This window comes from Fukomys damarensis, unplaced genomic scaffold, assembly GCF_012274545.1.
Source record: "Fukomys damarensis isolate Sample0158 unplaced genomic scaffold, DMR_v1.0_HiC HiC_scaffold_17, whole genome shotgun sequence".
In the NCBI taxonomy this organism is placed as follows: Eukaryota; Metazoa; Chordata; class Mammalia; order Rodentia; family Bathyergidae; genus Fukomys; species Fukomys damarensis.
This window is the reverse complement of record NW_022900929.1, coordinates 24,479,039-24,491,201: the sequence shown is the minus strand read 5'-3', so window position 1 is coordinate 24,491,201 and position 12,163 is coordinate 24,479,039. Positions and strand designations below refer to the sequence as shown.

Below are 12,163 nucleotides of genomic sequence, written 5' to 3'. Positions count from 1 at the left end.
TTTTTTGAGACAGGGTCTTGCCATGTAGCCCAGGCTGGCCTCAAACTCACAGCAATCCTCCTGCCTCAGCCTCTGGAGTGCTGAGATTACAGCTGGGTGCCATCATGGCCAACCCTATAACTTTTCTTTTCTTCTGGCGCTAGGCATTGAACCCAGGGCCTTTACACAGTGCTACATGCCCCAGCCTGTTATTTTGAGAGAGAGTCTCACTAAATTGCTGAGTTGCTCAGGCTTGGCTCAAATTTTTGATCCTCCTGCATCAGCTTCCCAGAATGCTGGGGTTAAAGAGATGCACCATCACAACCAGCCAAATTCCTGTAACTCTAAAAGGTAAAAAAATATCCAGATATATGTTTCCAGTGGAGAATTATACCTTACATTTAAAGAATAATTCTGAGGGATTTTTTGTTTTTGAGACAGAGTCTTGCAGTGTAGTCCAGGCTGGCCTTGAACTCACTGTGTAGCCAAGGATGGCCATGAACTCAGTGATCCTCTAGCCTCAGTCTCCCAAGTACTGGGATCACAGGTATATGCTACCACACCTAGTTAAAAAAAGAATTGTGGGAGCCATAAATTTAGTTCAGTGGTGCCACACCTGCCTCGCAAGTGCAAAGTTCTGAGTTTGATCCCTGATACCAGAAAGGCAGGGGGATTCTGCATAAATCTTCCAGATGATAGAAAAAAGTTCCCAACTCACTTGAATACTCCTTTTTTTCCTGATACCGGGGATCAAACTCAAGACCTCGATCTTGTGAGGCAGGCGTGGCACCACTGAGATTGAACCCCCAGCCCTCCCAGCTCATTTGAAAGAGGATGTGTACAGGAACTTAATTCAGTGATAATAGAAATTAAAACTGAGGCAGCAGCATGGATTTATAGGTAGACAAAAAGCTCCCCCCATCCACTCACCCTATACTATGGATTGAACCCAGGGCCTTCACACTGAACTACATTTCTAGACTTTTTTTTTTTTTGTTATTTTGAGATAAGGTCTCACTAAGCCTCTAAACTGTCCAGGCTGGCCTTGAACCACCTCAGCCTTCCTGAGTTCTGGGAATACAGGCGAATACCATTATGACAAGCTAGCAAAAAACTGTAATTGAGAAGGAAGAGAGTGGGAAAGGGACCTAAGCTTGAAAGGAAGAGAAAGTGAAGGAGGTTCAAATCTGATGGAGAAAATCAGACTGGTTTGTTAAGTGAAAGGAGCTAGCCTTTATACTGTGAGCTAGGGGTGGATAATTTTCCACTGGGTCATGAGTATGGTATTCTTGAGAGTTTTCCTGATTTTTAGGGGATTTCCTACTAATATAAAGTGTGGATCAGCAGCTATTCTTGTCCTGGGAGATGTCATTCCACACCCCTTACAGTGAGTGCCCCTTGGTCCTTGAATAAAGATTAGGGGATGAGAGGAGAGCACCTTCTATTCATTGTTAGCAAGTGATGATATGGAAGAAGATTCGTCTCCATGTTTAATGGGCAACAAGGTCATGGATTAAGTCCTGAGAATCTCCTTTCCCCCTTCTTCCCATGAGGATTTCTGTCCTGTTTCAAGTTTGTGAAGCCATATTATCCTGATAAAAACCACAAAAGACCACTCTTCCCCAAAGGAAGCTGTGATACTGTCTCACGAATAGATACAGATATCCTTAGTCCAACATTAGCCAGTGGATTTCAAGAATATGTAAAAAACATTACAGGTTTCTGGGAAAGTTGGGGAATAGGAAGCCCTAAAAATCTGTCCTCATGTCTAGGCAACAGTAGTACTGGCAGAATCTGTCAGATATGACTATTTTGCACCTCTGAAGACTTGGAGTTCTCAGGAGAAGACTTAGATGGAAAATCACAGTTAGTTGAGAATTTTAGCTCTTTACATTATCAGCTATCCATTCCCTACTCCCAGCCCTGAGACAGGCAGTTGTCCTGCACACTAGGAGCAACTTGCACTCAGCTTGCAAGAGTGAAGCTGGGAAATACGAAGCCTGTCCTCCACCAAGGCCAGGCTGAACTGATACAGGGCACCAAGTAATCTGAAAATGATATCCAAATAAACAAAAATAATCCAAACAAGGGAAATATAACTCCCAACCTGCTAGATATCCCAAACTTGAGTTCACATTCTCTAAAATCAAATAATGAATTGTAGGAACAACAGAGGTTAAGAGTAGGAAACATTTATTGAAAGAAAGGTAGCTTCTGTCTAAGACAGAAAGGACCAGAAAGTGAGTTGCCCGCCCACCCTGAGAGGTGAAGTGGTTACAAATTAGAACAAAACTATAAGACCTGATGGAAATTTACAAGGTGGGCATGAGGTGGGACAAAACCATAATAAGATTACAAGTACAGTCACCCAGGTAATATTGATTAAATAGGGATAAAACAGGAAAACATGTCTTGTAAAGGAATTTCTGAAAAGGAAATGGTTTAGGGAGTAGATAAATGTAGTATGTTTATCTTTTTATAACTGCTAACTACTGAATGTGTCTCAGTTGTTTTTCTATGCTGAGGGCCCAGCCCTATCCAGCTGCCTTATAATAATTTCTAACCAACCTAGCTATCTGCAAGATCCTGTCTCAGAAAAAAAAATTTTCTTTTTTTCAGTAAAAAATCCACAAAGCATTCAAAGAATCAGGAAAACAGCCTATTCAAAGGGAGAAAAATTAGCAGAAACTGTCTCTGAAAAAAATTGAGGCCAGCATGGTGGTGTATGCCTATAACCCCAGCATTTAGGAGGCTGAGGCAGGAGAGTCATCACGAGTTTGAGGCCAGCCTGGGCTACATAGTAAGACCCTGTCTCAAAAAAAAAAAAATCTACTGAAAAATTAAGAAATATATGAATAGAATGACAGTATCTGTAGAGAAAACCTCAAAATAAAAAAATAATTCTGGAGCTTAAAAGCACAATAACAAATGAAAAATTAACTAGCAAGTTCAAAGGCAGATTTGAGCAAGAAAAAGAATTAGTAGCCAGGCGTGGGGGCATATACCTGTTATCCCAGTACTTCAGAGACTGAGGCAGGAGGATCGCCAAGAGTGTGAGTTTGAGGCCAGCCTGGGCTACATAGTTCAGGGCCAGTCTGAACTAAACAGTGAGACCCTGTCCCCACACCAAAAAAATAGCCACCAGTTCTTAAATGAGAAGAATTCAAAGTAGAAAAAGGCAAATTAAAATCTTATTTGTAATAAGTTAGTCAAGGGATTTAGCTCAGTGGTTCCACTGCCTGCTTGGCAAGTGCAAGGTCCCAAGTTCAATTCTCGGTACCAAACAAACAAACAAAAAGTTAGTCAATTTATATTACCCTAACACATCGTACTAAATATGTGAGGTCACATCTACATGGGTTTGATTACAGAAACTAATAAAGTATTCTCTAAATAATGAAAAAAATAATGAGATAAGACTATAAGAGCAAGAAGCAATTTAAATATGTTCAGGGACCATTTTCATCTCCAGAATTAAGGAGTTTCTTAATGTTACATCATTGCCTTTTCTCTTTTACTTTCCTTTTTAGTTTTATTTTAGGGTTCCCTATTTTTAATGTTCATACAGAGATTTCTTTAACTGAAATACCGAATAGTTTCTTTGGTGTAAAAAACTATAATAGTACACAGGATCCTAATGAGATAATTAATAATGTGAAATAGGAAGTAAAGGGCTAAAGGTGTAGGGAAAGTGGGAGGGTGGGGGAAAGGTAATAAGGGAGAGGAAAAAAATATGAGAAACTGAAAAAACGGAAATAAAGTGTTTGTAAATGGGGAGGGGAGGAGGGGGTGAAGGGAGAGCAGGGACAAGGGGAAAAAATGAGAATCAAGACCTATTGTGTAAAGGTACAGAATCCCAATGATGAATGTAACTGTATTGTATACCTAGATTGTACCAATAAACTCAATAAAAAGGAAAAAAAAATTATATTACTCTGACAGCAGCCCATTCTTTGTTTTATATTTATTGAGATACAATTTAAAGATAATGGAGCCCAGGATTTAGTTCAGTGGCACTGTGCCTGCGTCACAAGTGCAAGGTCGTGGGTTTGATCCCCAATGAAAAAAAAAAATTAAAGATAGTAGTTGTTTCTTTTTGTTTGTTTGTGATGATGGGGATTGATCCCACATGCTAGGAAACTACCACTGAGCTTCGTCTTCAGCCCCGCCCTTTTTTACTGGGAATTGAACTCAGAGCCTTGCACTTGCCAGGCAGGCACTGTGCCGCCAAGTATATTCCTGGTCCCCTCAGCCATTTTTGACATAGAGTCTTGCTGAGTTGCTTAGGCTGGCCTCAAACTTGTGATCCTCCTTCCTCAGCCTCCTGAAAAGTTGGGAATACAGGTGTGCACCACCACAGCCAGCAACTGTTTAGTTTTAAAATTCTTCAATGTAGTTAGGTGCCAATAGCATCCATTACTGTTTGTCCCTCTTAATACTTTTAACCTTAGTAATAGACCTACTTTTGTTGTTAGCATTTACCTGGTTTATATTTTCCTCTCCCTTTATTTTCAGCTGTGTCAGTTCTTTTGAGCTGTGTATGAACCACATTCTGTTGTGTATATATATATATACTACATTTTGTTTATTTATTTGTCCATCAGTAAACATTTGGGCTGTTTCTGCCCTTTTATGCCAGACTATTTCACTTAGGCTCATCCAATGTTAGTCTGTTTGCACTGTCATAACATACAACTTGCTGGGTGGCGTAAACAACAGAACTTTATCTTCTCACCGTTCTGGAGGCGGCAAGTCCAAGATCATGGTGCTGTCAGGTTTCATTTCTGGTGAAGCCTCTGCCCCTGGCTTGTAGACAGTTCCTTCTCCTTGTGTCCTCACGGGACCTCTTCTCTGTGCTCGCATGGGAGAGGGAGTGGAAAGGACCAAGTACAAGAACCACTCTCTCTTTCTCTCTCTGGTATCTTTTCTTCTTCCTCTTCTCTTACAAGACTAGAACCCTGTTCTTATGATCTTATTTAATCCCTTTATCTCCCTAAAGGGCCTGTCTCCAAATCCAGTCATATTAGGCGTAAGGGTTTCAACCTAAAAAGTGTCCTTTTGTTCTTATTACAGAACTGTCAAGATTTTTATTTCTTCATGATTCATTTGTTTTTCTTTTCTTCCTTGAAATTTGGTCATTCATTTATGCTATCCAGTTTGTGGGTGCACAGTTACTAATAGTATTCTCATAAGTTTTTTTTCAAATTCCATATATATTTAAAATTTTATGTAATGTTTCTAAATTAAGTTTTTGTGGTGGTGGTGGTGGTGGTACTAGAGATTAACTGAGACCTTTTTATTTTTACTTAAGAAATTTTGAGGTAGGGTCTCACTAAGTTGCCAAGGCTGGCCTCAAACTTTCTATCCTTTGCCTCAGCTTTCAGAGTTGCTGGGATTGTAGGGATGTGCATCATGCCCCATTTAAAGGAAATTTTAAAAAAGTTGATAAAAAGTATACATTATACATATGTATCTTATATACTAGGAACTATATATGTAGTGTGGACTAGCTCAAGTAATTAATGTGTATCATCTCATTTATTTTTTGTGATGAGAATAGTTAAACTTTACCTTTAGCAATTTTCAAAATACAGACGTTAACTATTATGGCTATGTTGTGCACTAGATCTGTTGAAATTGCTTATCCTGTCTAACTGAAAGTTTGTATCTTTTGATCAGCATCTCCCCAGCTTCTCCCTGCAACCCAGTCCCAGTAACTACTATCCTTTATAATTCTGAGTTCAATTCTTTTTTAGTTTACATAAGAGAAATCATACAGTATTTATTGTCTTTTTGTGCTCAGCTTATTTCACTTCATATAACATCCTCCAGGCTCATTCATATTGTAGCAAATTACAGGACACCCCCAATTAAAAGGATGAACAGTACTCCACTGTGCATGTATATTGAATTTTCTTTATCCATTTATCCATTGATAGACACTTATTGTGCATAATGCTTGTGTTAATGGATTTTTTGCTTCTTTGTTTTGTTTGCAGTGCTAGAGATCAAACCCAGGGCCTTATGCATGCTAAGTAAGTGCTCTACACTGAGCTGTATATACCCCTCTTTCCTTTCATGTATACCTGGGAGTGGAATTGCTGCAGCATGTAGTAGTTCTTTTTGAATATTTTGTTTCCAATATATTCCATATTATTTCCAATAATAACTGTACAATTTGTATTCCTACTAATAGTATGCAAGGGTTTTCTTTCTCCACATCCTTGCCCATACTTGTTATCATTTGTGCATGTGCATGTGTGTGTGTGTTACTAGACAGTGAACCCAGAGTCTAACAAATGCTAGAATAGAGCTGTTCTATTGAGCTACAGCCCTAGCCCTTTTAAACTTTTATTATGAGAAAGGGTCTCACTGAATTGCCCCAGCTGGCCTCTAACTTGTGATCCTCTTGTGTCAGCCTCCAAGTAGCTGGGATTATAGGCATGAAATACCATGCCTGGCTCACCATTGTTTCTTTTTTTCTTTTTTCCAGTATCAGCAAGGCAGGCATGGAGCCACTGAGCTAAATCCCTGGCTCTCCATTGTGTTTCTATTCTTTATTTTTATCTAATCTTTTATTATTTCCTTCCTTTTGCTAGCTTTGGGTTTAGTTTATTCTTCATTTTCTTTTTCCTTAACTCATACAGTTAGGTTACTGATTTGAGAGCTTTCTTTTTTTATTTTTTTATCTTTATTTATTTTTTGTTTTGTTTTGTTTTTGTTTTTTTGAAACAGGGTCTCACTATGTAGTTGAGTCTGACCTGGAACTCACTATGTAGCCCAGGCTAGTCTCAAACTCACAACGATCCTCCTGCCTCAGCCTCCCGAGTGCTGGGATTACAGGCGTGTAGCTTTCTTTTTTTTTAGTGTAGGCATTACAAGTGTAAATTTTTCTCTTCACACTGACTTTGCTACATTTCAGAAATTTTGTATATTGTATTTTTATTTTTCAAGGATTTATTTATTTATTTATAGTACTGGGGATTGAACTCAAGCCCTTGGGCTTATAAGGCCCACATGCAACCACTGAGCTAAATCCCTGGCCCTTCAAGGTATTTTTTTAAAACTTCCTTTTTACCCACTTTAATTCATTGGTTGTTTTTAATGAGTATGTTGTTTAGCTCTCACATATTTATGACTTATCCAGGTTTCCTTTTTGTTTTTTGTTTTGTATTTTTTTTGAGACAGGGTCTCACTATATAGTTGAGACTGACCTGGAGCTCACTTTGTAGCCCAGGCGGGTCTCAAAAGCACAGCGATCCTCCTGCCTCACCCTCTGGAGTGCTGGGATTACAGGTGTGCGCCACCACGCCCGGCTTGTTTTTTCAGCCCTGGGGATTGAACCCAGGGCCTTGTCCATGCTAGGCCAGCACTCTACCCCAGTGCTGCATCCCAGCCGTCTCTTTTGAAACAGAGCCTCACTAATTTGTCCAGGCTGGTCTCTAACTTGTGATCCTTCTGCCTCAAGTAGCTGGTATTACAGGAGTTAATATTTGTTAAGAATGTAAATCACTAAACCTGGTGAGTTTTCTTTCTGTTTTTGATGTATAGTTTCATGCCACTGTGATCAGAAGATAACTCATTTAAAAATTACTGACCAAATGCACTAGGAAATAATATATGTACTCTGTTGTTATTCACTAGAGTATTATGTGTATTTCTGCTAGGTCCAGTTTATTACAGTGTTCAAGTCTTCTATTTCCTTATTGATCTTCTGGTCTCGTTTTCCTATCTATTATAGGAAATGAGATATTAAAGTTTCCAACTGTGACTGCAGAAGTATCTACCTTTACTTTCAATTCTGTTAGTGTTTGCTTTTCACATATTTTTGGGGCTCTTTTACTTGGTCCCTATGCATTCATAATGCATAGTTTGTTGGTGAATTGACCTTTTTCACAATTTTAAAATTAAATCTAGCTGGTCGTGGTGATGCACTCCTGTAATCCCAGCACTGAGGAAGCTGAGGCAGATGGATCACTGTGAGTTCAAGGCCAATTTGAACTACAAAGGGAGACCTTGTCTCAAAAAATAAACTAAATAGGGCTGGGGATTTAGCTCAGTGGTTCTGTCCTCTGCCTTCACAAGCACAATGTCCCGAGTTTGATCTTCAGTACAAAACCAAAAAATAAACAAATATAATCTATTTTGTCTGAATATTAGAATAGCCAACTCAGGTCTTCTTTAGTTATTATTTGCATAGAATGTCTTTTTCTGTATTCCTATTTCAATCTGTTTATGCTCTTGTAGACAGCATATATTTGAATAACGCTGTTTGTCTGAAATCCATTTTGTCAGTCTCTGCCTTTTGTTTACATAGTTTAATTCATATTTATTTATTTATTTCTGAGACAGGGTCTCACTATATAGTTCAGGCTGTCTTTGAACTCACTGTGTAGCGTAGGCTGGCCTTGGACTCTTAGTAATCCTCCTGCCTCCACCTCCTCAGTGCTGCAATTACAGGCATTCAGCACCATGCCCAGCTAGTAATCCATGTACATTTTAAGTAATTACTATACTAGGTTCAAGGTGGTGCATGCCTGTAGTCCCAGCTACTTGGGAGGCTGAGATGGGAGGATCACTTGAGTCCAGCAGTTGGATGCCAAGCTGGGCAACACAGCAAGAACCTGTCTAAAAAATAAATAACAACAAAATAATTACTAAGAAGGAACTTTCTACTACCATTTTGCTGTTTATTTTTATTTTTAGATTTTTGTTATTTTGGTGGTACTGAGGATTGAATCTAGGGGTGCCATTGAGCTACATCCTCAGCTCTTTTATATATATATATATATATTTTTTTTTTTGAGGCAGGGTTTACTAAATTACTTAGACTGGCCTTGAATCTTTGATCCTTCTGTCTCATGTTCCTGAATAGCTAGGATTAGAGGCATGTGCCTCTCTGTACCTGGCTATTTTTTACAGCTTTTGTGTGTGTGTGTGTGTGTGCCTTATTTTTTCCATTATTACCTTCTGTTGAGTTTAGTTGATTTTTTATAGTGAGTCTGTTCTTATGTATACTCTTCTGCATATTCCCCAGATATATTTGCTTTGTAGTTACCATGGGGATTATATATACCATCCAAAAGTTATAACAATCTAACTTGAATTGATAGCAATTTTAATTACATACAAAAACTCTACTATTACAGTTCTGTCACCTTCACATTAATGATGTCACAAATTATATTGCTTTATATTGTATACTCAATAGATATAAAATTTATAATTTTTATGCATTTATTTTCTAAGTCCTGTTGATAATAAAAAGGGGAGTTACAAACCAAAATTACAACAAAACTGGGGTTTACATTTGCCCACATAGCCAGGTGCGGTGGTGCACACTGTTAGTCCCAGCAGTTGGGAGGCAGAGGCAGGAGATCACTGTAGAGTTTGAGGCCAGCCTGGGCTCCATAGTGAGTTCAAGGCCAGTCTGAAGAACATATCAAGACCCTGTCTCAAACAAAACAAAACAAACAATGATGTCCATGTACTTATGCCCATGTACTTACTGTTACTGGGGAGATCTTTACATCATATGGCTGTGAGGATCCTTTTATTTCCACCTTCTTACCACTCTGTAGGACAGGTAGTATGCAAACAAGGTCCACTCTGCTCCCTGCAATTCAAAGAGGCAAAGGAGGGGAAAAGCAAAATAGGTTGTTCCCTCCTTGTGACCATGTCTGTCAAGACGCTATTGAAGAGGGTACAGCAAGGAAAAATGCTAGAAAACTTTCCTACCTTTTTGTTGTTTTATTTTGTTTTGTTTTTCATTATGTTTTGTTTCAGTCTTGAGACAGGGTCTCACTGTGTGGCCCAGGCTGGCCTTGAACTTATGACAATCCTTCTACCTCAGCTTCCCAAGCGCTGGGAACCCAGGTGAGCTCCACCATACCCAGCTCTTCCTGCCTTTTTAGATAGCTTGTTTTGAGTGTTGCTTGATTGTTTCTTCATGTTTCTATGGAGAATTCAAATTGGCATTGAGTTTTTTTAAATAGTAAAATTTATATGGAACATTTGGAAAATTGGCACTATTATTCAGGGTTGATGGTTGTGCTGGGAGGACAAAATGTTTGTATGTTATTTGTATGTCTGTATACATGTGTGTTTGTATAAATGTGTCTGTGTATATACATGTGTGTTTGACATATGTATACAGATTATCTGAAAAGCCTTAAAATACTGATATTGTATTGATCTAGAAATTTAATTCTTAGAAACATGGCTTGACACCAGGTGTGGTGGTACATACCTGTAACCCCAGCACTCGGGAATCTGAAGCAGGAGGATTGCCACAAGTTCAAGGCCAGCCTGGGATACATAGTGAGATCAAGACCAGTGCAAACTACATACCGAGACCCTATCGCAAAAAACCAAACCAGACAAACAAAAGAAATAAATGTGGCTTACGGAAATAATCCTTCAGGTACACAGGACATTTCTGGCTATTAGGATGTGTACTACCCACAGTCCTTACAGTCATGAAATACTGGCAGTGGTATTTATGTTAGGGGATTGGTAATACACATGATTTACCACACAGTGGAATGCTAAAGTTCATGTTAAAGAAGGAGCTTTAATTTCCATGAACTTGTATTAATATTTTAAAAACAAAGTTTATTTTTAAAAAAATCATCAGACCTCTTCCAGTGGCAGATATTACTGCCTTGAATCAAGCCATTTAGCATTGCCCATGCCCCAAACTCTTCCTCACCCTAGTCCTCCTGAACTTGTGCTGGGTGTTTGACAAGTCCCCCTGCTTTACTTGCTGCTCCCACTGACAGAGCTGTAATTATCCCGTGCACTCCGGCAGCAGCTGTGAATGTCCTCTATGTGAAGCTGGGCAAGGAGGCTGAACAACATTACCTGGAACTCACTGTGTAGCCCAGGCTGGTCTCAAACTCACAGTGATCCTCCTGCCTCTACCTCCTGGGTGCAGGGATTACAGGCAAGGCCACCATGCCCAGCCTCTCTCTTTTCCAAGTACATTTAATCCTCACAGAGAGGATTATTTACCTAATTTTAAATTTTAAAAAATTGGTATATTTTTGTAGTACATAAGAATTACATGTGTTTTGGGAAATTGGTACATATATATCATATTTTTATCATTTTCGATGCTCTTTTCCTCTCCTCCTTTCCCTTTTCCCCCTTTTCCTGTTTCCCCAGCTCTAACAAAATCTATATCCCTGTTTCCTACCATCTCTTGTGTTTTTACTCTTTAAATTTTGGGGCTTTTGTACAAGAGAAGCCGTAATCTTCTGCTTCTGACTTATTTCACTCAACATTACAGTTCCAGGTTCCATCTGTTCTCCTACAAACGAGAATCTACCCTTCTTTATGGCTGACTAATATTCCACCATGTAAATGTACCACCTGTTCTTTCTCTGTCATTAGGCATCTAGACTGCTTCCATTCCTTGGCTATGTGAATATAAATTTGGGCATGCATGTTTTCTCTACAATATGAGCCCATTTTTTCAGTGTCTTGTTTGAGCTCCTAGAACTGGCAAATAGTAAAGCCTAGATTTCACCTCAGGTGTTCTGGCTCCTGGGCGAAGGTTTTAAGTCACTGCTTAAAAGTGATTACTGGCCCACTAGAGTGGGCCCAAGCCTGTAATCCCAGCAGGAGGATCGCTGTGAGTTCGAGCTCAGCCTGGGCTACATAACAAGAACCTGTCTCAAAGAAAACCACTTAAAAAGTTAATATGATAATGCAAAAATATTATCAACAAATGGTTACATCGTCTGGAGCTTTTTATTTAGCATTTTTCACTTATAAGAGATTGTGGAAAGTCATTTCTTGTGGTGATGTTATGAAACTACACTGCAGGAGTTCCAGACATTATAATTGCTTAATAATTCAATATAAATAAAATTCCTTAGGGCTGCGGATTTAGCTCAGTGGTTCCACCGCCTGTCTTGCAGCAAGGTCCCGAGTTCCATCCCTGGTACCAAATAAATAAATAAAAATATAAGAATACTCTTAGCACTCCATAATGTGATTTTCCACATCTTTCAAGGGGTACCGTATAAAGCTCAAATTAGAAGTGGGGAAGTTACTGCGTTGCTCACTAGTAACAACTCCTTATCTTCAGAGCTAGAGAAAAGGCTTTTCTTCCGGAAATAAACTCAAACCGCAGAGCTTCGGACTTCCCCGGCCCGGAGCGAGTCGCGGCCCCGGGAGC

The 12,163-nt window shown here is 39.2% G+C and overlaps 1 protein-coding gene across 3 annotated transcripts in view; it reads left to right on the top strand.

The window, feature by feature from the left end:
• Nucleotides 1-12,163, top strand: part of LOC104862752 (up-regulator of cell proliferation) — a 43,069-nt gene that overhangs the window by 8,495 nt on the left and 22,411 nt on the right. The window contains exon 1 of one of the 3 annotated variants that reach the window (XM_010624963.1): nucleotides 9,837-9,855. The exons of the other annotated variants lie outside the window; for them this stretch is intronic. The gene's annotated coding sequence lies outside the window, so the exon portion shown is untranslated. Of the gene's footprint in view, nucleotides 1-9,836; nucleotides 9,856-12,163 lie in introns of those variants that run through there. 3 annotated transcript variants of the gene reach the window in all.